Raw genomic sequence first — 27823 nt, 5'->3', positions numbered from 1 at the left:
CCTTCTTGGCTATGGCCTTGGTTGCCTCTCATTCATAAGTCTTGTTCTACTGGTTCTATTCAGAAGGAAAAGAAAAATAAACCAAAGGCATTATTTCTCCCTGTCTCCTCCTCCTTTTTATTTTCCCCTCTTCCAACTCCACCCCTCTCCTCATTACTGTTCAGGTGCATGGGGCTGATGTGTTAGGGCCAGTTCTGCCATTGCATAGAATAAGGCAATATCTCGAAATACCAGAATTAGGGGGTGCAATGATAGATAAGGTAATGCTCAAGATCCTGTAAGGAAGACTCCAGCAATACATGGAGCGAGAGTTGCCAGATGTTCAAGCTGGGTTTAGAAAAGGCAGAGGAACGAGAGACCAGATTGCCAATATCCGCTGGATAATGGAGAAAGGCAGGGAGTTTCAGAAAAACATCTACTTCTGCTTCATTGACTATTCTAAAGCCTTTGACTGTGTGGATCATAATAAATTGTGGCAAGTTCTTAGTGGGATGGGCATCCCAAGCCACCTTGTCTCTCTCCTGAGGAATCTGTACAAGGACCAAGTAGCAACAGTCAGAACTGACCACGGAACAACAGACTGGTTCAAGACTGGGAAAGGCGTACGGCAAGGCTGCATACTCTCACCCAACCTTTTTAACTTGTATGCAGAACACATCATGCGATGTGCGGGGCTTGATGAATGCAAAGCTGGGGTGAAAATTGCTGGAAGGAACATTAACAACCTCAGATATGCAGATGACACCACTCTGATGGCCGAAAGCGAGGAGGAGCTGAGGAGCCTTCTAATCAAGGTGAAAGAAGAAAGCGCAAAAGCCGGGTTGCAGCTAAACGTCAAAAAAACCAAGATTATGGCAACAAGAATGATTGACAACTGGAAAATAGAGGGAGAAACCGTGGAGGCCGTGACAGACTTTGTATTTCCAGGTGCAAAGATTACTGCAGATGCAGACTGTGGCCAGGAAATCAGAAGACGCTTACTTCTTGGGAGGAGAGCAATGTCCAGTCTCGATAAAATAGTGAAGAGTAGAGACATCAGACTGGCAACAAAGATCCGCCTAGTCAAAACCATGGTATTCCCTGTAGTCACCTACGGATGTGAGAGCTGGACCTTAGGGAAGGCTGAGCGAAGGAAGATCGATGCTTTTGAGCTGTGGTGCTGGAGGAAAGTGCTGAGAGTGCCTTGGACTGCGAGAAGATCCAACCAGTCCATCCTCCAGGAAATAAAGCCCGACTGCTCACTGGAGGGAAAGATACTAGAGACAAAGTTGAAGTACTTTGGCCACATCATGAGGAGACAGAAAAGCCTAGAGAAGACAATGATGCTGGGGAAAGTGGAAGGCAAAAGGAAGAGGGGCCGACCAAGGGCAAGATGGATGGATGGCATCCTTGAAGTGACTGGACTGACCTTGAGGGAGCAGATGAGGGAGCAGCTGGGGGTGGTAACGGCCGACAGGGAGCTCTGGCGTGGGCTGGTCCATGAGGTCACGAAGAGTCGGAGACGACTGAACGAATGAACAACAACAACAATGATAGATCCCAGCCATACTTCCTGAGCCCCCTTTTTCTTGGAAGACAACACTGTGTGTGTATCCCAGCCTGTTCCACAGCAATTAAACAGGCCTGTAGTCATTGGTATGGTGGGCTGGTAATATTCCATTATCAAATTGAAGTACTTTTTCACTTGTCAGTTTCTGAATGGAGGAGGAGGAGTAGGGACCATGTTCTTTTGCTTGGGGTCAGTGAGTAAGCCATGGCAGCAAACACTAGGGGTCAGAAAGACATAGGCTTGGGCAGAAATCTGCTCTTGTCAGTCCCTGACAGCTGTCCCTGCTTGCATTTAAAGTGGTTCAGAATTATATGTGAAATCAACACCAAAAATTACGTATAGACAAAGACTGCAATTTCCCCCTTTATTTTGAACAATTTCGCATTTCAAGAAAGCTTGTCAAAATATTATATTTCAGGAGTAAAATAACTGCAGAAATGATCCCAAGCAAATCTGCTTCAATCCTCTCTATGGATACAGGAAATCTATAGTTAAAGCATTGTAAACAGATGACCAAATGCCTCCATTTAATGAAAGAGTGGCCAGCATTCTTTATGTCAGTTTATTCCTCTGTCTTCAGCATCTGAATGTTTATACTGTATCCCTCCCCCCCCCCCCAAAAAAAAAAATCAATCCATTGGTTCATACCCTATCCTATGGGGCATTAGTAAACAAACTTACTCCATCTTCTCTTTGGTGACGTTGTCTCCAACTTGAATCCTTTCCTTTTTTGATTCCCAGATATATATATTTTTAATCACTGGCTACAATGAACATGAAGTCCAAATTCTTTATCACTGACTTCCGGGACCTAATATCCAAATATCTGAAGGAACAAAGATTGAAAACTACTGATCTGGAAGTATTAGGGTACTGGAGAAAGAAATTTGTTACAGGTTGCTCTTAGAAGGCATCAAGATGATGTGTTAATTTGTACACAAAACATGTATATTTTCACATGATGTTTTAATGACTGCCGATAAAGACTGCCTGGATTTGACATAAGATTACAAGATTTGTAACATCTCACGAGTCCTAAAGAAATTTATCTAACCCACATTTGTTTTGTTTCAAGAAAATGGATACAGTTTTATTGCTTCATTTTTTTGAACATAGTTCAGCTCACTTAACTCTTCCTCATTTGAGCAGCCTCATATCATGTTATAGAAGAAAGTAGCATTTTTCTTAGCTCACCAAAGGTATGTGTCATAGATTCCTAGTGGGAATGATGAACAGTTTGGTTTATTTCTCCCTAGCCACAGGTTAGGGTGGGAGGTATTCTCTTTCATGGTAGACACAATTTACTTCTAGTCTTCAGGTAAGAGCTCTCAATAATGTATTTTCAACCTTTATTCCCACTGACATGTTGAAAATTCTCTTCTCTTTATGCCTTGATGCTCCATATTGGTGACAACGCACATTATCCCTACAATATGCCATGTAATGTACATGGACAAATCATTGTACCCATACTTACTGTTATTTCAGGGTTTTTTTTCTTAAAACAAAAAAACACCAACCCCCCCCCCCCAAATGCAACAAGTTAGTGAGCAACATAAAACATGGACCTAGAATTGCCACTGAGAAAGCTAACAAAATGTGATTAACCAACCCTAATACTCTGTGTGTGTGTGTGTGTTTGTGGTTTAAGATCATGTTAACTGTATAGAACTCATACATATTCTTTAATAGCTGGATTATATAATGATGACATTATTGTAATTTATAGCTCTGGGATGATAATAGAGTGGAATTGATGCTCATGGTGGACTACAGCATGACAGTTACACTGGGATATTCAGAAAACCAGCAGTTTAGCAAAATTAGTGTAGCCCTTTTCCTATCAGCCTTCCGACACACCTCCCCTCTGCCAACTGAAGTATGCAGTGGAATTTTACATGACATTTTCCATATGCAAACTGTCACTACATGACTCAACCACTAGCTACAGTAAAAATCCCATAGTCTTCAAAGGGAGACACCTCCAAAACAAAGAGACCTGAGGATTGTATTCTACAGTTGCTCTTTTCTGCTGTGCAACTGACAAACTGGGAAATGTAAAGAGTTATTGTTATGGTCATTATTGCTAATTTGCCAGGCTGTCATTCTCCAGTCCATGAAAACCCTTACAACAACAGTGGACAGATCCCACACCCTCTTTGCTTGTTTTTAACCATGCCTCCAAAACAAAGGGAATTGTCCACAGCTGGTGCCTTTATTTCATGCTGGATTTCACCTGCTAAATTGCAGCAGTTCATTCTAGCCTGTGAGACTTTAGCTGTCTGCAAAAATCAAGGCATACAGTAAAAACACTGGTGAAGTTTCAGATTAAGCAGTGTTGGTCTGTTTCCTGCCTCTTTGTATCATCTGCATCTTCTTGCTAATAACTTATTGAGTGCCTCAGATTTTCTGGTGTGTTGACCTTACCCATGATTCAGGTTGCCAGAGGCACAATAATACAGTGTTGCAGCAAAAGCTTTGGCCCAGCTCTTTCCCTGTCCTAGTTTCCTTTATGTGGATGTTTTGTAGTATTCCAGACTCCTCCACAAATCCAGATCTGGTTTTGGGGCCTGCCTTCCTCTCTCTCTTTCTCTCTTTTTTCATCTCTGCCTTTTCTCCTTTTCTCCCTCTCTCCCTCTTTCCCCCTCCCATCCTCTCTGCGCTGTACTCTCAGGGGGGATCTCAGCACTGCTGCAGCATCACTAACAACCTCAATCCAGGAGGCTGGGAAAGAGAGGCGGAAGAGGGAGAAAAACCTGAATGAATGGGCATCGCATCAGTGATCATTATGGGGAGGACGCTGGCTGCTGCATAGAAAAGAGGATTTTTTTTTTCTTTGAAGACGGAAAAAAAGAGGGGAGGGAAGCAGACAAGAGAAAGAAGACAGAACTGAGACAACAGTTAAGACAAAGCTTTCCCACGAAGCTTTCTTTGGACAAGTACTATACTGCAAGGGAGAGCACCTGCTGGTGGAACGTCTGCTGTCCCTTCCTTTGACATCCAGGTGAGTCCAGCCTGATCTTTATTTTTCTTATGCCAAAATCAGTGGGGCGGGGGGAGAAGAAGATGTTGTCTGTGGGGCTTTAATTGCCATTTGACAGGGGTTTTCTTTTCCATAAGAAAATGGGAAATGTAGGCACTCCAGTGTTGTTATGACTGTCATGCTGTCTTTTTTTCAAATGAGGTGGAGATGGTGGGTGGGGTGGGTGAGAAATCTGTTGTGGTTATGAGGGGAACTGTTTTGTTCTCTTCCCTCTTTTCATTCAACAGCCCTAAGATGCTGGTGATTCATGCAGAGAACTTAGTGCATTGTTTTGTTTCTGTCAGTCTTCAGCCCTGACCCATCTTGATCATTCCCTCTGTGCCTCTTCGGTTCTTAAGACCTTGAGACATACCTGCTGTAACCACGGGTACCTGCCTCTTGTTAGCCTGTATTAGACGAAGGCAAGAGAAAGAATGAAGGTCCCCATCAACCTGGAGGGGAAATCACGACAAAATAGTGTTGAGGAGAAGGAAGCCATTTAATATTATTGTACTTGGCAGCAGGGTTTGAGTGTTCTGTGTTGCTATTGATTTTATGCGTCACAAGTCAGATACCATGGTGATGGGCAGAAGAGCCATGGGTGGGTGGTTCGTATTCAGGCCCACTAAGTTGGTCCCAAATAACATCCCCAAAGGACTGGGAGACACAATCATGGGCAAGTGATCCTATTCTATTGTTGAGAAATAGTCTGAAAAGTGTTGGCTTTATTTTGATATCCTAAGGTATGGCATGGTGTGATTGCTGTCAGAGCAAAACCGCTACAAGTATTTATTGTAGAGATATGTATTATCTACCTTTTTTGGACAATACCATTGTAAAAAGCAACAAAACATGACCATGATGAATGAAGGCACAGAGTACAATTACTTAATATTAATATCCTGGAAACTTGGAAAACATATTCATAGATAACCAATCTGCCTCCAGAAGCTTTATTATTCTGGAATAGGAGGTGGGGATATACCTAATCACTGGTGAAAATTTAGGAGATTTGCCAACTCACATGGCCAAGACTCATGTTCTAAGCTTTGAACCTGTTTCCTTAGTCTGCAGTCTCCCTGCACCTCACTTCAGGAAGACTCAGCACTCACAGAGCTAAGCACTGATGTATGTGATCAGCATATATGTATCTGTGTATTTATATCTAGATCTGGATATATGTGTGCACATACCCATAAGGGAGCACATATGTGTGCAACTGTGATAATGGAAGACTTGACATTTGTGACATTAATATTCCTTTGTCAGGGTGGGTAGGTGGGTGATGATTAATTGAGCATGGGTTGGCTCACCCGTGTGTAGAAATGTGATGAGCAACAGTGTACATGGTATGTGAGTGTATGTGCGTGACCATTCAAAGCAGTCCTGTGGCAATGAAAGAATGGGCATGTATGCATATACCACCTGGACACAATAAACCTTTTCCAGCCAATAGCAATTCCCCACCTTGTAGCAGTAAAGTGGGAGGGTAAAAAAAGGATTGTGGAATTTGGTTCATTAAGATGTTTCTCTTCAACCTGCATGGCTGTGGGAAAGCAGAAGGAAAAAGAGCTTTCCCAAAATAAGAGGGTGGGAAAGTTCTAATGTTGCCCTCTTCCCCATTTCAGGTGTTCGTATAATGTTGTGAATATGTAGACAATGGAGCTGGAAGGAATGAAAAAGTGTCATGTTTCCGTTCTGGCAAGAGTCATTCCAGTTATAGAGATGTGGGATGATTCTGGAAATCTTTCAGTCTTTATTAGATCTTCTTGGATATGGAACAATATGGGATGGAGGTGTGAACTTCAATAGAAGTTTGAAGTAGCTAAAGGCAGGATAGGAAGCTTGATGGCCTTTGTATGATTTGAACTACAACTCCCATTATTCCTAAGCATTGTCCAGTGTCCACACCATTGGGGTCAGAGAGTTGTAATCCAAGACATGGGAGCACCAACAGACTAGAGGAATTAGGCCCCTTTGAAGGTCAACAGAAAGAGGGGAGCAGAAATCTGAGAGCCAATAAGCTATACAATGTCTTATCTATTTTCACTTTTCATAGGTGTCTCCAATGCCTGCCCCCTCCCCACCAATCCAACTTTGGAGTCATATTCTTTGCCAGCTTCAATACAAATCAGGGACTACCTTCCGTATTAGAAAATATGATTTTTGTACTTGTTACAAGTATGTCCCATTAAGGTTGCATGCTAAAACAATGAACAAGTGCAATGCAGACCACTCAGCTCTTTCCCATTTTTCTTGTACTCCTGGTTATAGCTTGTACTGGATTTTCTTTCAAAATCTGCAGCTGCAGAAAACATGTGTCATGCCATAAGGAGATCAGCAGGGGGTGCTGTGCGGTAAAGTGCTGTTCACATCAAAAAGCGATTGGAGGAGTTTTGGTGACTGAGGCATATGTAGTCCCTTGCTGATGAAGCCTGTGAATATAAATCTATATTTATATCTATCCTCAGTAACTTTGGCCCCTTGGGCACACAGATCCTATACAAGTTTTTGTAAACGCCATCAGCCAGTGTATCACCTGTCATTGTTTGCAAAAGATCAAAACTTATTTGATATAGAGAAGTGCCGGGTTTGTAAGAAATGTATATCTAAAATGATAAATATATCACATTGTATTGGAGTTGTTAAAAACATCCCAGACTAAAAAGGCTCCCATGCAGAGCCAGCCTACAAGTAAAATTAATAAAGAATGGATGGAAAATTAAGAAGCCATGTATTCAAAGTTATCCCAGGGACAGCTCTACCAATTGGCAGAGTGAGATGGCAGCAAGTTGAGGGAGGAGAGGACTGAACACTGTGTACTAAGTGGCCCAAACCTCATCACTTAGGGATACATATAACTGAAATATTCCAAAGTAGTCTGGGATGCAGCGCCTACCATTGTAGAAATGCCCCAAAGTCCTTTTGGAGTCCAGAGGGCTAGCATTGGCATTAATGCCCTGTTCTTCTGGGGGCTATGACCATTGTTTTGCAGGCCAGAAGCAGGTTCAGGGAGCTCCCCAGCAGAGCCTTATTAATAACCTCATTTCTGGTAACATCATAACAGGGTGCCCAGCCATGTGATCAGCAGATGTGGGCTGTCAGCAAGGCTCTCCTGGGGAGCTGCATCTGGATGCAGAAACACCAATGGACCTTTTTAATGTGTGGACACAGGATTTTTCTGGATCTGACCTGATTTGCTGTCCACATGTCAAAAACACTAGGGTCACTAGAGTTTTATTGTTCTCAATCAGGGGTCCCCAAACTAAGGCTTGTGTGCTTTTACCAGGCCCCTGCGCTAAATCTGACTTAGGGTTACTAAGTCTGGAACAACCTGAAGACACACAACAACAATCATAATTGACTTGACTATCTCATCAGCCAAAAGCAGGCCCACATTTCCCATTGAAGTACTGTTATGTTTCTGTTGGTTACATTTGTTCTTCATATTAAATACAGTATTGTTGTTGGTTTTGCACTACAAATAAGATATAGTCAGTGTGCATAGGAATTCATTCATTTTTTTCAAACTGAAGTCCAGTCCCATCCACCCCCAACAATGAAGGACCATGAACCAGTACTCAGCTTAAAAAGTTTGAGGACCCCATTTCTAGAATAACAGCTAGAACCAGTGCTTCTGCTGCAGAACTGCCATTCATTGTGTGAACTGCTCTCAGTGGTTTCAACGTGAATTCATTTTATTTGGCCTGTATAGATATGAGGTTAGTTTACAAGTATGGTGGAAGACAGTATCTCACTGCTAGTTATGATGTAAAGTCCATTGGCCAGTCCAGTTGGCTTGTTGTGCCGGTAATGGTAGGAGGTATGTCTTGTCTATCACCTTGGGCAGGTAAATGCTTATCCCCTGAAGTAGTTCACACAACTATAGCAAATATGTAAAGAGCTCCTCCTATTTGGTGCTGGAATCACCATGCATCTTGGTGAATCTAGCAGTGCCCAGCAGGAAGCATGTGTAACCCAGCCCCCCATGCCCCATATTGCCTGGCTTTCCCTTTACCTCATCCCATGGCAGAAATTGTCTGCCACCCGGCTTCCCCCATGGATCTGTATGCAACATGGAAAACTTCCCGTGTTGCCGCCACTTTGGCATATGCCAGTTCCCCATCTCTTTTATTAAGGAGTCACACTGGAAGTAGCTGTGCATGGTGGGATGGGAGCCAGCAGGCTCCATGGCAAAAAGAATTCAGCCCCATTTGATGAGGTTGTAATTTGAATGCATCGGGACCGCCTATGGCACATAGTGAAGTGGTTTGCACCTACTGCATCATTGCAGAACTGCTAAAAGTGCTGCAAATAAGGTCAGCTTAAAACATTTTGTTGCCTGAGGCAGAACAGTACATGTTAACCTCCCATCCCTACCCCCATTCAGGCACATAGTAGCTAAAAGCCAGCCAGGTTATTTTTAGAAAATGAGTGAGAATCCCACAAAGCTTCTCTCCTTTCCCTGGCAGTAAAACTGTAATAACATATTAAATGACTAATAATTTGCTGCCCTTTCATGATGTTCCCAGTCTCTTGCCTGAGGCAGCTGCCTCATCCCACCTAATGGTACAGGCTGCCTTGGCTGCATACATTGTTGTTGCTGTGATGTAGTGAAGCTGTAACAAAACTGCATGCCCACCTTGCAATGTCACAATGACATTGCCAAAGGTACTGTGTTCATGATGGGGGCAAAGTGATGTGCAGTTAAAAGTACCACTCCATCTTGATCAGTTAGTGAAAATGAATTGGCATCTCCTCTCCTGGCATATACTGTATAAACATATCATTTTGTAATGCATGTACAAGTGAAAGCAATTGGTTTAACTTGCAGTGCATTGACCGTTTACTTCAAAACATACATTTATTGCCAACTATATACCAGACACCAGATCCAGTCTGATATTGGAAGCTAAGTAGAGTCAGCTCTGGTCAGCAGTTGGATGGCAGACTACCAGTTGGATGGCTATAGCCTACATTTGAGAGGTTGGAATTGGCAAAATCATATTTGAGTATGGTAAAACCTATGAAATTCTTTGGATCATCGTAAGCTGATAGGCTGCTTGAAGGCATAGACACACACACACAGAGCAGGTGATGTACAGCACAATCAGCAGGTGTTTTAAAAAGCAGCCCCAAAAATGTGTTTGTTCTTTCATTCACTTATTTTGTTTCCTTAGAGAATTTATGAACGACCCTTCAGCAGAACGGTTTCCAGGTTGATAGACCATTTGTATTCTCAGAATATCTGGAAATGGGGACAAAATTAATAGATACCCCCCCTAATGTGAGACAGGGAGAGGGAAAGGGAGAGTCGGGAAAAGAATGGGAGGGATGATGCTGTGGACTATTGTGGCTGGCAGTTTGAGAGCACAATGAGTCCTGTGTTATTACAATCTGGACTGTGTGGAGTATGAGCTCTTTTCCACATCTGGAACCAGCTGGTATAAATTAACAGAATTCTACTAACTTCAAAGGAATTAGGTAGGTATACAAAGGACAGATCATTTGTACTCTGATGCTGTGGGTACATTTTGTGCAGAACATACTCAGCTCTTCATGTGTCTGAAATGGAGTCTTTCAAAAGTGAGCAAATTGACAGAGGAATTGCAAGTAAAATTCTCTTCCTGAGCAGAAGACTTTCAGAATGCCTTCTATGCTTGTACTTCATGTGCCTGTTAGAATCCAAGAACAATGTTTTAAAAATACGGGGTATTAGTAACATGGCTATGTGTAATGCTTGTTTTTATGGAATTGTATTGTTTTCAAATTAAGGAAGAAAGAATAACAACTGTACATCAGTCGTGGTTTTCACAGTGGGCTCAGTCCTTGTATATCCAGGTAGAGCTACAAAGGAAAAACTATAGGAGACCACTACTGACTGAGTATGATTGCTCTCCTAGTGTAGAGTCTTGGCGGTGGGTCCGTAAGTGACTGTAGAGACCTCTTCTGGATCTACATGGCCTGTCATAATGAGGAAATAGGTTTTCAAGTGGGAGGGCATCATGACAAGGATATGCTTGACACTCCTTCCTCTTGGCATATTTCTCCCTTTCATCCTCTATTCATGCCTCTTCAAAATCCACAGCACTGTTAGTAAAGCTGACCTCCAGTTAGAATGCTCAAGTGCCAGAGTTTCCCAGTTCTTGGTGTTTTTGCTAAATTTTTAAAGGTTAGCTTCAACCCCATCTTTAAATCTCTTTGTTGTCCATTGACATTCAGTTTTCCATTCTTGAGCTGAGAGTAAAGTAACTACGTTGGGAGATGGTGAGTGGACATTTGGACAGCGAAGTTGGTGGCGCTGAGTAAATGCTCCAGTGCTGGTGGTCTTTGCTTCTTCCAGGCATTTGTCTGCCTGTCTTCCCAAGAGAGGGGCAACACTGATGGAATCTTACCAGAACTTAAGAATAACATTTGTAGACACAATGGGTCTGGGATCCTGAAGAGCCTGCTTGTTAGTGTATACATGGAGTGGGCAATAATGTTGATGGTTAGGAATAGTTTTTGCCTTACTCCCAAGTAGACTATAAAAGTACTGTTTGTTAAATCAGTATTTGTTGTGTTTTTTTGTTTTTGTTTTTGGGGTTTTTTTTGCTAACACTTCTAATTTGAGTCTGTTTTGGTCAAGTTCTTGGAAGAGAGTGCCATTTGCTAGATGATAAATGAGTAGCTTTGTGCTATTTTGAGTGTTTTTTGGGTAATAAATAATTCCCTCCTCCCCAAAGGACTGTGTGTTTTCTGGGATGCTTGGGTCACTTCATGTTATTTATATCTCTTACTCACTTTCCGTCTCACTCCATGGGAATAGACATTGCTGAGGCAGATGGGTTGGAGGCCCAACTTGGAGTACAGCAAAATGTGCTTGTTCTTCAAAGAGGGGTAGAAAGACTTACATGTCAGTGTATTTCACTGACTCAAGTTCCAGTCTTGCACATATACTACTGGTAGCACAATCAGCAAAATTGAAGCAACATCTCATTTGAGGCAACTGGAATCCTGCAGTTATGTGGTGTGTCTTTGCAACTGAACAAAAAACGCACATTATCCTTCCATGAGATTCCAAGTAACCATGTCTGGAAAGCCTAGGATAACCTGTAGACAAGGCTCCAATATCAGAGTTCAGTTCTGGGATAAGGAACACAGCAAATATTTCAGTTCAAGGGGGCTAAGATGTAATGAAGGATAAAGACCTTGGTCTCAGATTAATTCAACATTAAATGAACAAGAGGGATGAGCATTTCCCAACTACAACATCATATCTATCCAACCATGTATCTCTTCCTCCCATTTACTCCTCATTTTCCCTCAGTTCTTGGTCTCCATAGAGTCCTTAGCTTCCACTTCAATTTAGGATCTGAAGGCATGGGGACTGCAAAATAGCCTTGGAAGGGGACATGAAACACCCATTAGCTGCACATCCCCACTCTAGCATTCTTCACCACAGTACTATCTGAGGAAATCATGGAATCATAAAATCAAATTCCTTCCAACATCTCACTGATGAAAATTGGGAGTTATAGCCAACAATATCAGAGTGTAGTTGAAATGTCAAATGTTATTAATAATACAAGCCTGCAGCAATTTACTTTTGCCTATGCACTCTAGGAAAGGTTAGGGTAATTCTGCCCCCTCTCCCCCTGCTGAATTAATTGAGTGCAAACTATTTTTGCATGTTGAGAAGTTGAGTAGAGTTAGCAACAATCAACATAAGCGAAAAGTAGAGCAATGCAACAGAAATTGGGACATTTTAAAATCATCTGAAAAAAGGGAGCAGCAGAGGATTAATCAGAATGGTCGCTGCCAAATCAGGACAGTTGGAAGGTATGAAATTGCAGAGGTGGAAAAAAGTCAAAGAGCTGTGCAAATGAACTTCAGTTTCCATACCTTTTACCATCTTGGTCAACTTCCTCCAGTCCATTTCAATGGGACAGATTCACAGCAGGGATGACCAGAAGCCACAAGTTTATTCTTGAGAATGTCTGGAGGGTTGCAGGGCCTTCCAGAAATGCTACTAGAAAACCAAAAGGGAAAAAGATGATTGGAAGTCCATCTTGGTTATCTAACTGCTTTATAAAAAATATGTTTTATTAAATTAAACAGGACATGTTGGTGCACCTGGCAATCTACTTACAAGGTGAATGGCTGCTTCTGGAGGATTTCAGGAGGAGCAATTCATCCTCTCTTTTGGACTATAAAAGGGACATTTGGGGGAATATGGAGTTATTAAAGGCCATAAAAGTCCTCCTAGGACTTCATCACATGACAAATTTTCAGTGTTCTAATATGCTTTCACCCCAGTTGAGCCACGGAGCCCCACATTTCCCAACAGATAATGTAGGCTCACTTCTGGTGGGGCTTTGGGGCTCAACTGGGGCACAACCATCCTATAACACCATGCTGCCAGCATGGGAGCATTTCTATGTTCCATTACAAACAACCAGGTTAGTGCGGGGGGGGGGGGGGGGAAGCCACACGTGTGATGGGGAAGCATTGCTGCTGGAAAAGCGGGGTACAGGATGCTGGGATTGCTCCACTGCCCCGCCAATTTACCATGGAGGGTCACAAATTGAGAACAGGGACCTCATCAATGTGATGAGGTCCTTAGAGGGCTTACATGTGGCCATTATATAAACAGACATATGGTTTATATCAATGAAGCAATTCTAGCAATTTTAGTTTTCACTAAGAATAGTTAATGAAAAGGAAGATGTTAGCAGCTATTTCCCTGCTTATTTGCCTCAGGTCCAGTTCATATTTCTGGTCTTGCAGAAACCTTAATCTCAAATCCTAATCTCAAATATATGCCAGTGCAGTAATTAATAAAATAAAATAGCCAGCACAGTAATTAATAAAAGCAGAGTAGCCTTTTTATGTGACCAATGTTTAATTAAAAAAATAGCAGTAGGCCCACCCAGTAAACAATACAAAACAAAATTGATCTAATCAGTTTGGTGTCAGGTTTCAAACATTAATTCATGATACAACTTGTCTTATTCCTTGCAACACCAAGAACAACAAAATTGCTTTATTTTCCAGTCAGACAATTGTGCAGCAGGATTGGAAGTAAGCACTCAATGTACTCTTTAAATTGCCTGCAATCAGGCATCTACTGAGTGCTGATTTTCACTTGTTTTTCTCTGGGACAAATAGCCAAAGTTTGGTAAGAGAGTGTGTGCATTGTTCCGCTAGCTAGCATTTAAGAACTGAAACTGATGTTAGAAAAATGCTGGAGCACCGATCTATCCAATTTCAAACCAGTGGAAAACAGAGCATCCATAGCATGAATTCTTTTATTGTAGGTAGCATAACTCTCTAGATATTGTAATCACATATACAGTTGTTCTTGGATCCATTTCAAAGTGCTGCCTTTTTTCTATAAAACTTGCATTTTCCTCTGTTCTTGTTGGCGTTTAGGGACACACTTAATCTCAATTTTCTTTTAACGTGGAAGCATTTTAATTGTAGTTGCATCTTGCACACATCTGTTCCATCCATTTCCCCTACATTATGTATGTATATGTGTGTGTGTTTGTGTATATTTGTGTGTGTGTGTATGTATGTGTATCAAGGTGCACAACATTCTTCATTAATTCTGGATCTCTCTGGGATTTAACTATTGAAAGTCAAAATGAGGAAGACTTTACAGAACACAGTGTAGTGGTTCCTCAGGAATGTGTGATGGTGTCATTTTAAAACAGACCACAAAGGAAGCATATAGCACACACTGCAATATTTCACAAATGAAAACTGGACAAGTGTGGCCCAGGAACATCAAGGTGTGGACACAATTGTAAAATTTATTCATGAAGAAGAACAGGCAAGCTAGAAAAGTCTGCACCAGTTTCCTTTTGCTGAAAAGGACAAATTTTACCCCCACCTCGTACTCCCTCCTACCGAGTAAATTGAATGGAAATTATTTTTGCACTTAAAACTGTTTGCAGCAATGGAAGTAAAGGAGAGAGGGGGAAAGTGGGAATAAGTGTGGGACTTATTTTAAGAGCATCTTAAGTAGCAGAATGATTGAGGATTAATTGGGACTGTCCTTGTGAAATCTGTACAGTTGAAGGATATGTAATACCAAGACATAACACTGCTTTTTAGTAGCCCATGGATAGGCAAGCTGATGTCTTTTAGTTGTTGTAGAATACAGCTCCCATAATTTCTGACCTGGGGTAAAGGAAATAGGAGCTCACCTCACATATGTCTTTTGAGCTATGCATGGGTCTACTACCAAATACACTATCACAATATAGTATTTCCAAGAACAAGGCCTAATTATATGGCGGTCCTTCTCATCCTTTAGTATATAACCATGCAAGAATGTGGAAATCGTCCTTAAGTGTAAATTTGGAAACTCCAAATACACATGAAGTTTTGTGTAATATAAGCTGTGCAGCACATTTAGGGCTTCCCAAGTATGAAATGTGTGAGCATGGTAAAGACTTCCAGACCCATTCAACTGCTAGACCTCTGGGTGAAATTGTAATATTGATCGATGTCTCACAATGCAAATTATTCAGTATAACCCTGTAGAAGCAATTCTTTGCTGATGTATCGTCTTTAAATGCTATGCTAATAAAACACTCGAATTTGACTGGTTGTCCCTGGGAATTCAGTCTCTCCTGCAACCAAATAGTGTCACTTTGCAGCATGTTATTTGCATTTCATGCTTTGTAAAAGCTTTTTGGGGACTTCTATTTTAAAATCCAGTTGGATGCCTCCAAGGATAACATCTCTTCTTGCTGCAACAGAGAGGATATGAGAAAAGTCTCCTGAATGTCATGTCTGGCTTTGCATGGCATATCAGAGTAAATAATTAGAGGGCAGAAGTCTCAGACCTTTTAGAGGTGGAGGAACTCACAGTGAGCTGAATTTTATATTTCTGGGTTTTTATATTGACACATTCATAGACTTTTGGGAAAAGTAGGATTATACATGACAGGAGTTGGAATCCTGAGAGCCCTCTGGATATTGCTGAACTGCAATGACCATGATTCCACATCAGTGGTCATAGCTGATGGGAGATACAACAACGCCTTCCAGACAGTGTCTACCCCTGATGTAAGATTTTACATAGCTGAATCCAAAGTTGTTTCCACTTAATGCAGAGCCATTGAAATAAATGAGCATCCCATTCATTTTAGCACATCTTCTGTAAACAGGACTGGTTTTTGAATTTAGTTCTATGTATTGTAGCTTGTTGAATCTGATGAAAGGACTCAAGCTGTTTAGTTTTTCTCATCTAGGGAGCCTGGGCTCTTTATGTGGGAGTCATCACATTTTGTGATGTAGGTTAAAAATGAAATTGACTCAGGATCAAACAATGAGATTTATTGCTTAGTAAGGAGCCAATTCCAAGATCTAAATCTCATCACTTTATATCCAAGAGTTTGGCCACTATCCAGCAGGGCTGTGAAATTCGGGAAAACTCTGTGCTGTTTTCAGGTGTTCATCCCTTTTGTTCTATTTTTCAGAAAGTTCCTGAATTTGGGGGAAGTTTTTTGTTTTCGTGCAAGTAAGATTTGGTCCATTGATGCTGGTGTAGAAAATTTAGCGGCTTGCTTCTCTGTCATATTTAGGCGTAATAGCATAAAACCCTTCCTCGCTTGCAAGGCTGTCATGTTTCAGAATGTTTCACCAAAACACTGATTGTTTTGCGAATTTTAAAAAGTTTTGCCATAACTTAAAAAAAAATCCTCATAAGAGTGGGTCCAGGAAATTGTTCCCAAATGCACACCACAAGAGGGGAGGAGAATGGACACAGTCAACCTGGCCGCTGATTGGCTGAGAAAGAAAGTGAGAAACACACACAGAGAAAAACCTCAACTCCCATCATGCCCTGTGAGGGAGCACAGATGCTCCTTCAATGCCCGCACTGCACAAAGTGCTGCTGGGAAAGCGAGTTTCCATTTGCCTCAATCAGGTGCTTGGGGGGGGGGGGTGAGGGTTTTGGGGAAGGGATGAGGGAGGCTGCCAGAGAAAAAAAGAAGAGGAGTAGCTGCAGCATGCCTGATTTGCGAGGCTGCCCACATGTTGCCTTTGCCTCAAGTAGATTGCCGCTTCAGCCCATTAGCCCCCATCAGCCAAAAAGATCTGGCTGCTGTGACTTCGACTGCCCCCGTGCCAGGTTCATTTTTGTGCATTCAGCAGCTGAATCCCCTGAATATGGGACACCAAAATGATATTGTGCACACCCCTACTATCCAGTATTATTATGTGTTGGCTTGCAACAAGTTGGAAGATATGAGGTATCACCAAAATCAGTCCTTCCATTCGGAAGCATGGAAGCACTATCTGTTGTTTTCTAGGACACTCTCCCACCTGGCTCTCACTATGTTAAGACTATCCTTGCTTGTAAGAAATACAGAAGGTCTGGGAGAATCTCATTAAACTGTTACTAACTGTTATAGGGATGTTGAAACTGTCAGAGGAATGCTGAAATACTCTTCTTTGCCATAGCCCTATTGCAAGTACTGCATAGCATTTAGATGCAACTTCATATATATGTGTGTGTGTGTGTGTGTATACTTCAGTGATATGTTATCAAAGCTTTGTTTGTCAAAGGGATTTTATAAACTCATCTTCAGTACCCCTTCTTTGCTGCCATTTAAAAAATAAAACCAAGTATCACACCACAAGGATCAAGATCTGTTGCAAAGGGGATTTCCTGACATGCTAGATTTAAATCCAAGTCACATTTGTATTTTAATTCCAATGATGAAGTGGCAAGACAGGATTTCAAAAGCTAATACATTTGTCTCCCCACCTGTGATAACGCCGCCTTGACATTTATGCAGTGCTTTGTGAAAGTAATGATTTATATTCCTCTTGGGTAAGATGAAAAAGAAGGATGTGTTTAAATTATATACCTCTGTATTTTTGTTGAGACAAAGTAAACAGAACAGTTGCTGCATGGCAAGGCAAAACTCAGGAACCATACAAATTGCACAGGATGGCAGCAGCATCAATCTCTTAATTTTTCATCATAGTGTAGGAAACTTTGTGGATTTGATCTAAGTGGGTTTGGAGAATGCAACAACAAGATTGGATGCAATATAGTAGCAATAATAATCTAGGTTAGAATCGGGTATGAATGTGTAAGCTAGATTCACTCATTTGTATCTGTTCAATATTGATCTTTATGATTTTGACATAATTGCCATGATCACAAATCTTCCCGCTCCAACCTACTGTGAGGATGCAGTTGCACTGAGCCATAGAAAACCGTTCTAGTGGTGTCTGGGTGCTATAGAAAATTTCCAGCCCCCTCTTACCAGAGAGCTGAAGAATGAAAAGGAATTGTGACCAAGGCCCCACTTCTGATCATTTCGCCATTTGTTATTTTGAAAATACTTAATGGAAATTCATAACTTCTGTTGTTTAATTTAGTGATTGGCTGTGGGACTTCGATCATCCTCAGTGTCATCACTGAAGAAGAGCTTAATCAGAACATCTAAACTTGTGACAGACAGATGATGTCTTGGATAGTCCGAACCCTCACATTAGGCCTATTTGTTGTAACTGTTAGAGAGTGAAAATGATAAACTGTGATATAAGTGGACCATGAGTGGTTGGTGGCTTCCATTGTAATGGGATGGTGAATATCTTCCACTCTGTACTTTAAGGTAACTAACCAATTAGCACCTTAGATCTGTGGGCTACCAGTGTTAGATAGGTATCCCGCTGATATTAGAGCATTTCTCTGCCCATCCTCACTTTTACAGGCTTCTGGCAATCTTTATAACATGTCTGATTGATCCCAAGCCCTGTGCTATCACCAATTTTTGGAGGATTGCTTTAGATTGGCTTGATTACTATTTAACTGGATGAGCATCTACTCAATTTATTCTACTTTTCTCTATAACTCTTTCTGGAGAAATGAAATTTATGAAGAAACTGCTCCTTTTTAATGTGTGCAGTTCTTAAAATTTTATTGCAGGAAGTATCAAACACTTTTGCCAAATGTCACAATCACAAGCTTTTTTCACATCTATGGAATATAGGCCAAACATTTGATTTGAATCCCTGCCAATTGTTATTTACTGCTTGGATAGCTCTACTTAAGTGGACAAGTCAAAATGTGAAAAGATGCAAAGATGGCCAGAGCTGGCAAGATTCACTGGTCAATAACAGCTGGCGCAGAAAATATACAGTGATGATGGATCTAGGAATGCAATACTAAATATTTTGATTCCCAAGGAAGAATTGGAAGGGAGGAGGAAATAGAAGGCTATCTGACAGCCAAGAAAAGCAATTATTTCATTTTATGGAGCAGTGCAGCTGAATATGGGAGTGGGTGCAAATGTTCATACTTCCCCAGTGGCCTTCTTGTCCCCTCTAACTTCTGGAGACACATACTGATATTTGCCATCCACATAAACCCTAATTATGTCAAATTAGGTAGAATTGAAATACCATGCTTCCTGGTAGGAATAGTGAAAGCAAATTAGATTTAACAATGGATAATTTTGCATGTTCTGATGGTGCTCAGACTATACTGATGCCATCTGTCATGGCTGCTTCATTCTACTGTTTAGTAGAACTAGTTTTGGTATCAGTTCTAGCCATTCCAACTATGTACTGTCTGTACAATCTGTTCAAGCCTTCTTGTATTGTCCATTCAACCTATTATGCCTTTCATTGAGCAAAAGGACCTGTACTTCCCCTAAAACGTGCTTTATCCCAATATTGATACAAGCAGAATAAGGAAGTGCATTAAGTAAAACATTTTCCAAGTTGGTTTGTGTATTTTTGGCACTAACTTTAGCAACTTACTTTAAGCTCAACTTTGTTCTGGGCCATCCCAAGATACAGTACTTTGCTACCCGAGGCAGACGCAACATTATTGCACACTATATCCTGAAGCTGACAAAAGCCACAATTGCACTTCATACCATTGACAGCAAGTATGGTATTTCACCTGTTTTGAGGGTGACAGATCAGTTTAGTGGCACAACAATCCAGTTGTGAACTTATGAGCAAGGGGTCTATGTTAAGAAAAACAGAGCTTTCTATACCCTCTATCTGTCACCCTCAAGAATGGGGGCTTAAATTTTACCTCTGCATATTTCATCTGAGCAAATTACCTTCATCTGTTTAAAGTTATGAGTTGTGCTGAGCTTTGTGCTATTTCCACAGAGAACTTTGCATTGCCCCCCGCCCAATCCTAAAATGGGCATTACATATAATTTGAGTTTATGTCACAGTGAGCTCATGACATCTGTACAATAATGCAATTGTATTTAAGATCTGGTCACCATCCAAGCCCTGTTTTATGTTCTTTCACCTTGAAAGGTAAATGATCATGAGCTCTAAAATAGTTTTCAGTAATTGTACCATGGTCATTCTAAGAAAGCTCTACCTTGCATACCCTCCAATTGGCAGGAACAATCCCAATTAATTCACTGTCATCCTGTTTTTACAGTTTCTTTCAAAATGTCCCAGTTTCTCTCCCTCCTGCACCCATTTTCTCTCTTTATCTCATATTTGGCCTGTAAACAGAACTCAAAGTGCAAAAGTAGTTTACACTCAGTTCAGTGCAGTGGGAGGGAGGAAGCAACAGAATCTTGCCCTTCCCATTAAGTTCAGGCAAACCTGCTGTAACATCTCCTAGTGAGAGTGTTCTTCATCATTAATAAATGTTTCTATCTTGCCCACACTGTGAAGTTGTTTGGCTACACATGTCCCAGTTTTCATCTGTAAAACGTTGGTGGATATGGCCCTAATCACACTCTGCTTACCTTCCAACTAGCTATGAAAATATAGTTCCTTAAGACAGTTTTAAAACAATGATGCATTGTGATTTTACTGTGATGCTACTGTTGTGACATTTCTCTTATTTATTTGCTGCATTTATGCTTTTTTTAAAAAAAAATTGCTTCTCTTGTATTTTGTTGTTTTTCCCTCTCGTATTCCTTTTAAAATGCCTTTCAAGTTGTTTAGTATCAAAATAATAATAATCACCATCCATCACTGTCCTAGAGAATATTGCTGCCACCATTGCTATCATCATCTCCTCCAAAACCTCCTGTCACACATTAGCTAATGGTGTTTCAAAAGTCCGGTCTGTAATATTGAGGAAGTGGGAGAAAGCAGTAGTTCCTATTACTATCTGTACTACTACAGATGTATTTATTTATTTATTTATTTATTTATTTATTTCAGTTGCTTCTACCCCGCCCTTCTCACCCCGGAGGGGACTCAGGGCAGCTTACAAAAGCAAGGCACAATTCGATGCCCGCATCAAATAACAGCAATAAGACAAATAACATGAGTAAACAGAAAACAGCAATTCTAGCAATAACATCAATTAACAGAAAACAATAATTATTGTAAGGCAAAAACAACCCATAAAAGCAATAAAACCAATACAAACCATTTCTCCTCATTGACGGTCAGCGTTTCGCAATCTCATAGTTCAAATTCCAATTCCACAATTGTCAGTCTTTTCAGTCCTATCCATCTGGTTGTCCATATCTAGTTGTCAGATTGCCCAAAGGCCTGGTCCCACAACCACGTCTTTACCTTCCTCCTGAAGGAGAGGAGGGATGTTGATGCCCTAATTTCCCCAGGGAATGAGTTCCACAGGTGAGGGGCCACCACTGAGAAGGCCCTGCTCCTCGTCCCCACCAGCCTCACTTGTGATAGCGGTGGGGTCGAGAGCAGGGTCTCCCCAGATGATCTCAAATTCCGGGGTGGAACATAGAGGGAGATACGTTCGGACAGATACACTGGACCGGAACCGTAAAGGGTTTTGTAGGTCAAAACCAGCACCTTGAATTGTGCTCGGAACTGAACCGGCAGCCAGTGGAACTGACACAACAGGGGGGTGGTGTGCTCCCTGTATGTCGCTCCGGTGAGATTGGCTTGCCCTTATCTGAAATACTTGGGACCAGATGTGTTATGGATCCCAGATTTCTTTTTTGGATTTTAGAATACCTGTATTTGCATTGACCCCTCCTCTCCATCCCAAGTAGACCATATAAATGGAACTAGGATAAACCAAAACTGGATGGTCATCTATTGGGAATGCTTTGATTATGTGTTCTTACATAACAAGCTATTGGGCTGTGTGACTCTTGTGATCTCTTCCAATTCTATGGATCTCAAAGAAAAGAGATTGGGATACTGATGTACCAGGAACATTAGGGTGAGAGACAATTCAGAAATACTGAACTCAAAAATACCTTCCTACACATAGAGAATGATTAATTCTTTTGAATGAGGGTAAAGAGAAAGGACAGTTCAAAGCTGATCCAGGAACATGATGGCTGTGTCTATGCTTGGCACCTTTTCATGCCTCAAAGGGTAGTTGGTAGTGAGAAGGATCAACTGAGGTGATTGGTGATGATGTCTTAGCCGCCTGTCCTCATTTTCCCAAACTGTTATAGTTCATATCTGTTCCATCTGTTTTCTTCCTTCTCCATTTTAGAAATGTTTGTCCTCCATGGCCTTGCAATGAAGGAACAAAGGGATATGAAAAATGCAGTGAGCTAGAAACTCAGGAAGGAAGAAATGGGTGGAAATAGCAAGTGATAACTAAAGCAGCTGAAGCCTTCTGGCCAAACAATAATGATTTTTGCAGAATCTTCTAGTTATGTCTGAACAGGTTTATGCAGCAAACTGTCACAGAGAGCTGCAAGTGATTAAATTGTGAAGAACTTAGGTGTATTGCTTCTAGAAAAATAGGAATAGCAAACTGTTACTAGAAATACACTTCTGGTTATTCTTCTTTCATTTTCTGCTTAAGCAAAACCAAACAGCTGTCACTTCTTGACTGGAGGACACTTCCAAGGATGCCTCTGCCTTGTACAAAGCAAATGCATAAAGTATTCACCAGTGTAAAAATATTCTGGATCTTTGGCTGATTCTGAGAAGACCTCACTGTAATTGCTGACCATCCAGATGTTGTTGTTGTTGTGTTTTTTTTGGAAAAAAATAGACATTAATCTCATTGTGAATTGAAGAAGAAAGTAGGGTTGCTTACCTGTAATCATGTTTCTTCTAGTGGTAACTGTGCAATTCACACCTGTGGTATTTCCCTGCGTCCACGCAGCTGACTCGGATCTTTCTTCAAAGCTTTTCCTAATTAGGGACTCCAGCCCCGCCCATCTACTCCCAATAAAGCCAGGCAGCGGGGCTTGGAGCCTCAATTCCGTACCGCGAAAGACAGTCGGAGATAAAAGGCATGACAGAATGTGGGGAGGATGGGCGGGTTGTGTGAATTTCACAGTTACCACTAGAAGAAACATGATTACAGGTAAGCAACCCTACTTTCTTCTGCGTGGTACTGTGAAATCCACACCTGTGGTAGACTAGCGAGCAGTCCCACGGATGGCGGGTGTCATGCTAGTGCAGAAAAAAGTACTGCTCTCCCAAAAGCCGTCTCCTTCTTGGCAGCTAAATCCAATTTATAATGGGAGACAAAAGTATGCGGTGTTGACCATATGGCCACTCGACAGATATCATGCAGAGGCACACTGTGCAAAAAAACAATGGAGGGTGCCAATGCTCTAGTGGAATGAGCATGGATCTGAACAGGTAAGTCCAGTCCTGCCATTTCGCAAACTAGCCGGATAGCTGCAACTATCCAGGCCGCCACCTCTGGGTAGAAACAGGAAGGCCCACAGTATCCCTACGGTACTTAACAAAAAGTCGTAGGGACTTCTGTAATGGAGCTGTGCGGTGGACATAAAAAGCAAGAGCCCTCCGCACATCAAGAAGGTGCAAAGACTGCTCCAGGGGAGTAGAAGGATTTGGAAATAAGGTTGGAAGGACAATGTCCTGAGACATATGAAACTATGATGCTGCCTTAGGTAAGAAGGAAATGTCTGTGCCCAGCATGACATCCTTATGAAATTTCAGGTAAGGACTATCGACTCAAGAGCCATAAGCTCGCTAGCGTGACAAGCAAAAGTAATAGGCACTAAAAATGCAGTTTTCCATGATAGATGGAACATGTCAGAAGTGACCATTGGCTCAAATGGTGGTTTTGTAAGGGCGAAAAGAACAACCTCCAACCTCCAAGGGGGGCACAGGCCTACTTGGGGCCAGAAATTTCTAAAGCCTTGCAGAAATCTCTTTACAAAAGGATCGGATAAAGGAGAGGGAAGAGAATGCTCGCTTCTAAACGAATCTATATTTGCCAGATTGACCTTCAAGAATGATAATGAGAGTCCTGAATCTGACAGAGAGATCAAAAAATCCAGGAGGGAAGTGGAAGCAGACAGAGGCTGAACCCCTTGCTTTTGTGAAAAAATGCAAAAATGACACCACTTACAAATGTAACAATGTTTAGTGGCAGGGCTCAGGGCAAAGTCCAAAATGCCCTTTACTGGTTGAGAGAGGGCTGAGGCTGGAGCTGCCACGCCGTCAACCGGAACTGAGTGACCTGGGAGTACGGGACTGGGCTGTTGCTCATAGCCAGCAAGTCTGGCCTGAGTGGCAACTGAATGTAACAGCTGCCTGCAAGTTGGAGCAGAATGACAAACCATGGCTGGCAGGGCCACCATGGCGTGATGAGAATGCAATCTACCTGCTCTGCTTGAAGACGAGAGACCACGCTGGACAGCACTGGCAATAGTGGAAAGATGTACAGGTGGGTGGATGTCCAATCCAGGAGGAAGGCATCTCCCAACAGCCTGTCTGGTGGAGGCAAGACGTGCTCCAAAGACAAACAAGTCCAGAAGGGGAGTGTGCCATCTGACAAAGAGTTCCCATGCCTGGGAAGGATGAAGGGACCATTAGTGGTCAGTATAAACTGTCTGACTGAGGGAGCCAGCAAGAGAGTTCTTGATGAATGGCATTGATGGTTATGGTATACCAGTCCCCGATTCTGATGATGAGGGCAAGCAAATCACAATCGTGGTGGTGGTAGTAAGGTGGACAATACTGTCCATGAGCAAATGAGAGATAAGGTGCAGTGCCATTTGTACTGCGAGTAACTCCAAATAGTTGATGTGCTCCATGCCCTCTATGGCCGCCTAAGGACCATGGATGGTGTGACCCTTGAGGTGAGTGTCGGTTGCTAACATCGCCCACACAGAGATTGGAGCGATGAGTCCACTAGTTGAGAGACCTGTGGATGGCTAGAGGGACAATGACACATTCATTGGGCTCATCCTGCATGGGATGAAGTGCCCGAAGAAACCAATTCTGGAGAGGCCGAAGGTGCAAACAGGAGAAAGGAGTGGCAGCTGTGGTGAATGCCATGTGTCCCAAAAAGCACTGGACATCCTTGGCATGGATGTATGGCTTCTGCCAGACTCAAAGAGCTAATGAATGCAGATTCAGAAACCTGTCTTCGAACAAGTAGGCTCTTGCATGCCAAGAGTCCAATACAGGCCCCATGAATTGGTTGTTTGGATAGGCTGAAGAAGAGATTTTACCTTGTTGATAAAAAGACCAAGCGTCTGCTATAAAGAGAGTAAAGTGAATGTTCCTCTGTAGATACTCACAGGACTGTGCACCAGCAACCAGCCATAAATATAGGGGGAAACTACTACCCCGTGCACCCAGGGATGAGCCGGCATACAGCCATCTCCTTAGTAACACCTGTGGAGCTGTGGAGATACCAGAATGAAGAACTTGAAATGAAAAAACCTGACTGCTAGTAAAAAGTGACAAAAATCTACCGTCTTGTGGTCTAATACCACATGAAAAAAGGCATCCTTCAAATCAATGCTACTGAACCATGTCTTGCTGGATAACAGAGGGAGGATGGTTGGTAATGACAATACCTGAAATTTGCAATATGCAATATATGCATAAAATCCTGTAAGGTCCAAACCTGGCCAAAGCCCACTGCCTTTATTGGAAACCAAAAAACAGCTGGGGAAAAGGAAAAAGAAGGAAACATAGAAAAATGTAAAGAAGCTACTGCTCCTTTGAAACAAGTAATTACCTCCTGCTATAACACAGGAGGAGGAGTGGCCCGTAGAGTCCCTACTGGGGACAGTTTGAAAAATTCAATTGCATAAACATGCTCTGTAATCTCCAACACCCATGAGTGAGAAGAGATCTAATGCCATGCATCTAAAAATGATGAGGTGGAGCTCCAAAAACTGGAGCTGAAGGGTTGGAGGCTATTAAAGAAGAGAAAATGCATGCGAAAAAACTATTGGCCCTGATCTTCTTCTTTCCCTTTAGTTTGTTGTCACCCCTGGATAATTAAGCTGAGGGGCTGGCCACCACAATCTAGGCTAGATTGTGGTAAAAAGCCAAACTTAGAAGCAGGCTATGTTCTGCCATGGGCAGTTATCCTGCCATTGCTCTGCCTACTTTGGAGAGGGTAGAGGATCTACACATGCTGGTGGATGGCTGCTGCAACAGCAGCAAACACCTTAGTACTGTATCGGTGCTGTGCTTAGCCGTAGCGTTGTGATGAGAAGCTAAGGTGAGATACTACTGACAGAAAGCCCTTGGGATCTGTTGATGTTGTAGGGGAAGAAGATCCAAATAAGGTGCTGAGCTACCTGAGAGGCTGCCAGACAAGCATGGTAATGAATCATGCAAGTAAGTAGGCTAGCAGTGGGGTGGATCTTCTTATCACAGTGGATTAAACAACTTTGACCACAATAAAGTTCAGTTTAGTAGGCTTAACTAACCACTCTGCTGAAAAGGTGCGTATGCAGTAAAGTGCAGTTACAAACTTAGAAATGCCAGACACAGATACAGGAGTTGCCCTTTGTTTTTCTCCAAGCTTAAGCGAATATGGAAGTGCTGGGAGAACTGGGAGAACTGTACTTGGAGCTTGTTTCTGTTGTTGCTCAACTGAGAAAAGCAGATCCTCTAAGCAATCAAGGAGAAAAAATTAGGTAACACATCCCCTAAGGAAGCTGGGATGTAAAAGTCCTCCTCAAGAGTAGGAGAAATCTGCTACTCATAGGAGTCAGAATCTACATCAGACACATTGACTGGTTGCAGCTGAAGGAAGCACCAGAATGAGCTTAGGAAAAAGTTTTAATAAACTCCTGAAAACCAAAAGAAGGGACTACAAATCCTTGAAAAGGAAAGGAGGGTGTAGTTTGCCTATGCAAAAGAGTAGCAACCTACCTGTTGAGGCATGGGCCAAGTGGAGATGGGGTCCAAAAGACACAGTACTTACATTCTGAGCCGTCACTGAAGCTCCCAGGCAGCATGACGCAGAGGGAGGATAGTAGCCCGAAGGCCCCTCCAAGGAGTTATATTCCATGGGCTTAGACCCAAAGCCTTGGCAGCCATCACTCACACAGGTGGCGTGGCTGCCTTGAGCCTCCCCTCCCCTGAGGGGGGCAAAAGCATGGCAGGAATTGTTGCAACCCGAAGGCCCCTCCAAGGCGTTATATGCCATGGGCGTGGAGGCAAAGCCTTGGCTAGCCATCACTCACACAGGTGGCGTGGCTGCCTTGAGCCTCCCCTCCCCTGAGGGGGGCAAAAACATGGCAGGAATTGTTGCAACCCAAAGGCCCCTCCAAGGCGTTATATGCCATGGGCGTGGAGGCAAAGCCTTGGCTAGCCATCACTCACACAGGTGGCGTGGCTGCCTTGAGCCTCCCCTCCCCTGAGGGGGGCAAAAACATGGCAGGAATTGTTGCAACCCAAAGGCCCCTCCAAGGCGTTCTATGCCATGGGCGTGGAGGCAAGCCTTGGCTAGCCATCACTCACACAGGTGGCGTGGCTGCCTTGAGCCTCCCCTCCCCTGAGGGGGGCAAAAGCATGGCAGGGATCGTTGCAGCGTCCACTGCCTGCTGGGGTAAATGGGGCAGGGAAAGCACGGGCAGTGAGAGCAAGCTGTCCTTAAAAAACAGAGACAGCTGAGAGGCGTGGCTGCAACCCAAAACAAAGTTATTGGCACAAAGCCACAGTGGCAGTTTGTTGCCACAAGCTCTACCAGTTCCTGGGTCTGGAAGGGGTGGTAGGCTGGTAAAAATCTTCTTCCCTCCTGCTTTCTGAGCGAGGGGAACAGAAGAAAAAGAAGGTAAGTTACTGCCCATTGCCAAAGGCAAAAAAGCCTGCGCCTCAGAGGACACGGCATTTTTATTTTTTTTTAGAGGGAGGGAGTGGGTTTGTCCTCCCACTAGCCTAAATAGGATAAACAAAGGTCCCAGAACACAAGTTGGAATTGCTGTCTGTTAGAGTAGTCAAACTGGAGTCCTTGAGTCAAACCAATAGTTGTTTTAGGAGAGAACACCGAGTTGTTGCTGCTTTCGCGGACAAAAGGAATTGAGGCTCCAAGCCCCGCTGCCTGGCTTTATTGGGAGTAGATGGGCGGG

General features: G+C 42.6%; 1 protein-coding gene across 1 annotated transcript in view; it reads left to right on the top strand.

Annotated features, from left to right (window-relative positions):
• The first annotated feature begins 4155 nt into the window (after positions 1 to 4155).
• Positions 4156 to 27823, top strand: part of DLGAP4 (DLG associated protein 4) — a 431492-nt gene continuing 407824 nt past the window's right edge. The window contains exon 1 of the mRNA XM_067468148.1: positions 4156 to 4553. The gene's annotated coding sequence lies outside the window, so the exon portion shown is untranslated. The remainder of the gene's footprint in view (positions 4554 to 27823) is intronic.

Source organism: Anolis sagrei, chromosome 4 (genome assembly GCF_037176765.1).
Source record: "Anolis sagrei isolate rAnoSag1 chromosome 4, rAnoSag1.mat, whole genome shotgun sequence".
NCBI classification, from domain to species: domain Eukaryota; kingdom Metazoa; phylum Chordata; class Lepidosauria; order Squamata; family Dactyloidae; genus Anolis; species Anolis sagrei.
Note: the sequence above shows the minus strand (reverse complement) of the source record. Positions and strands in the feature narration are given on the sequence as shown.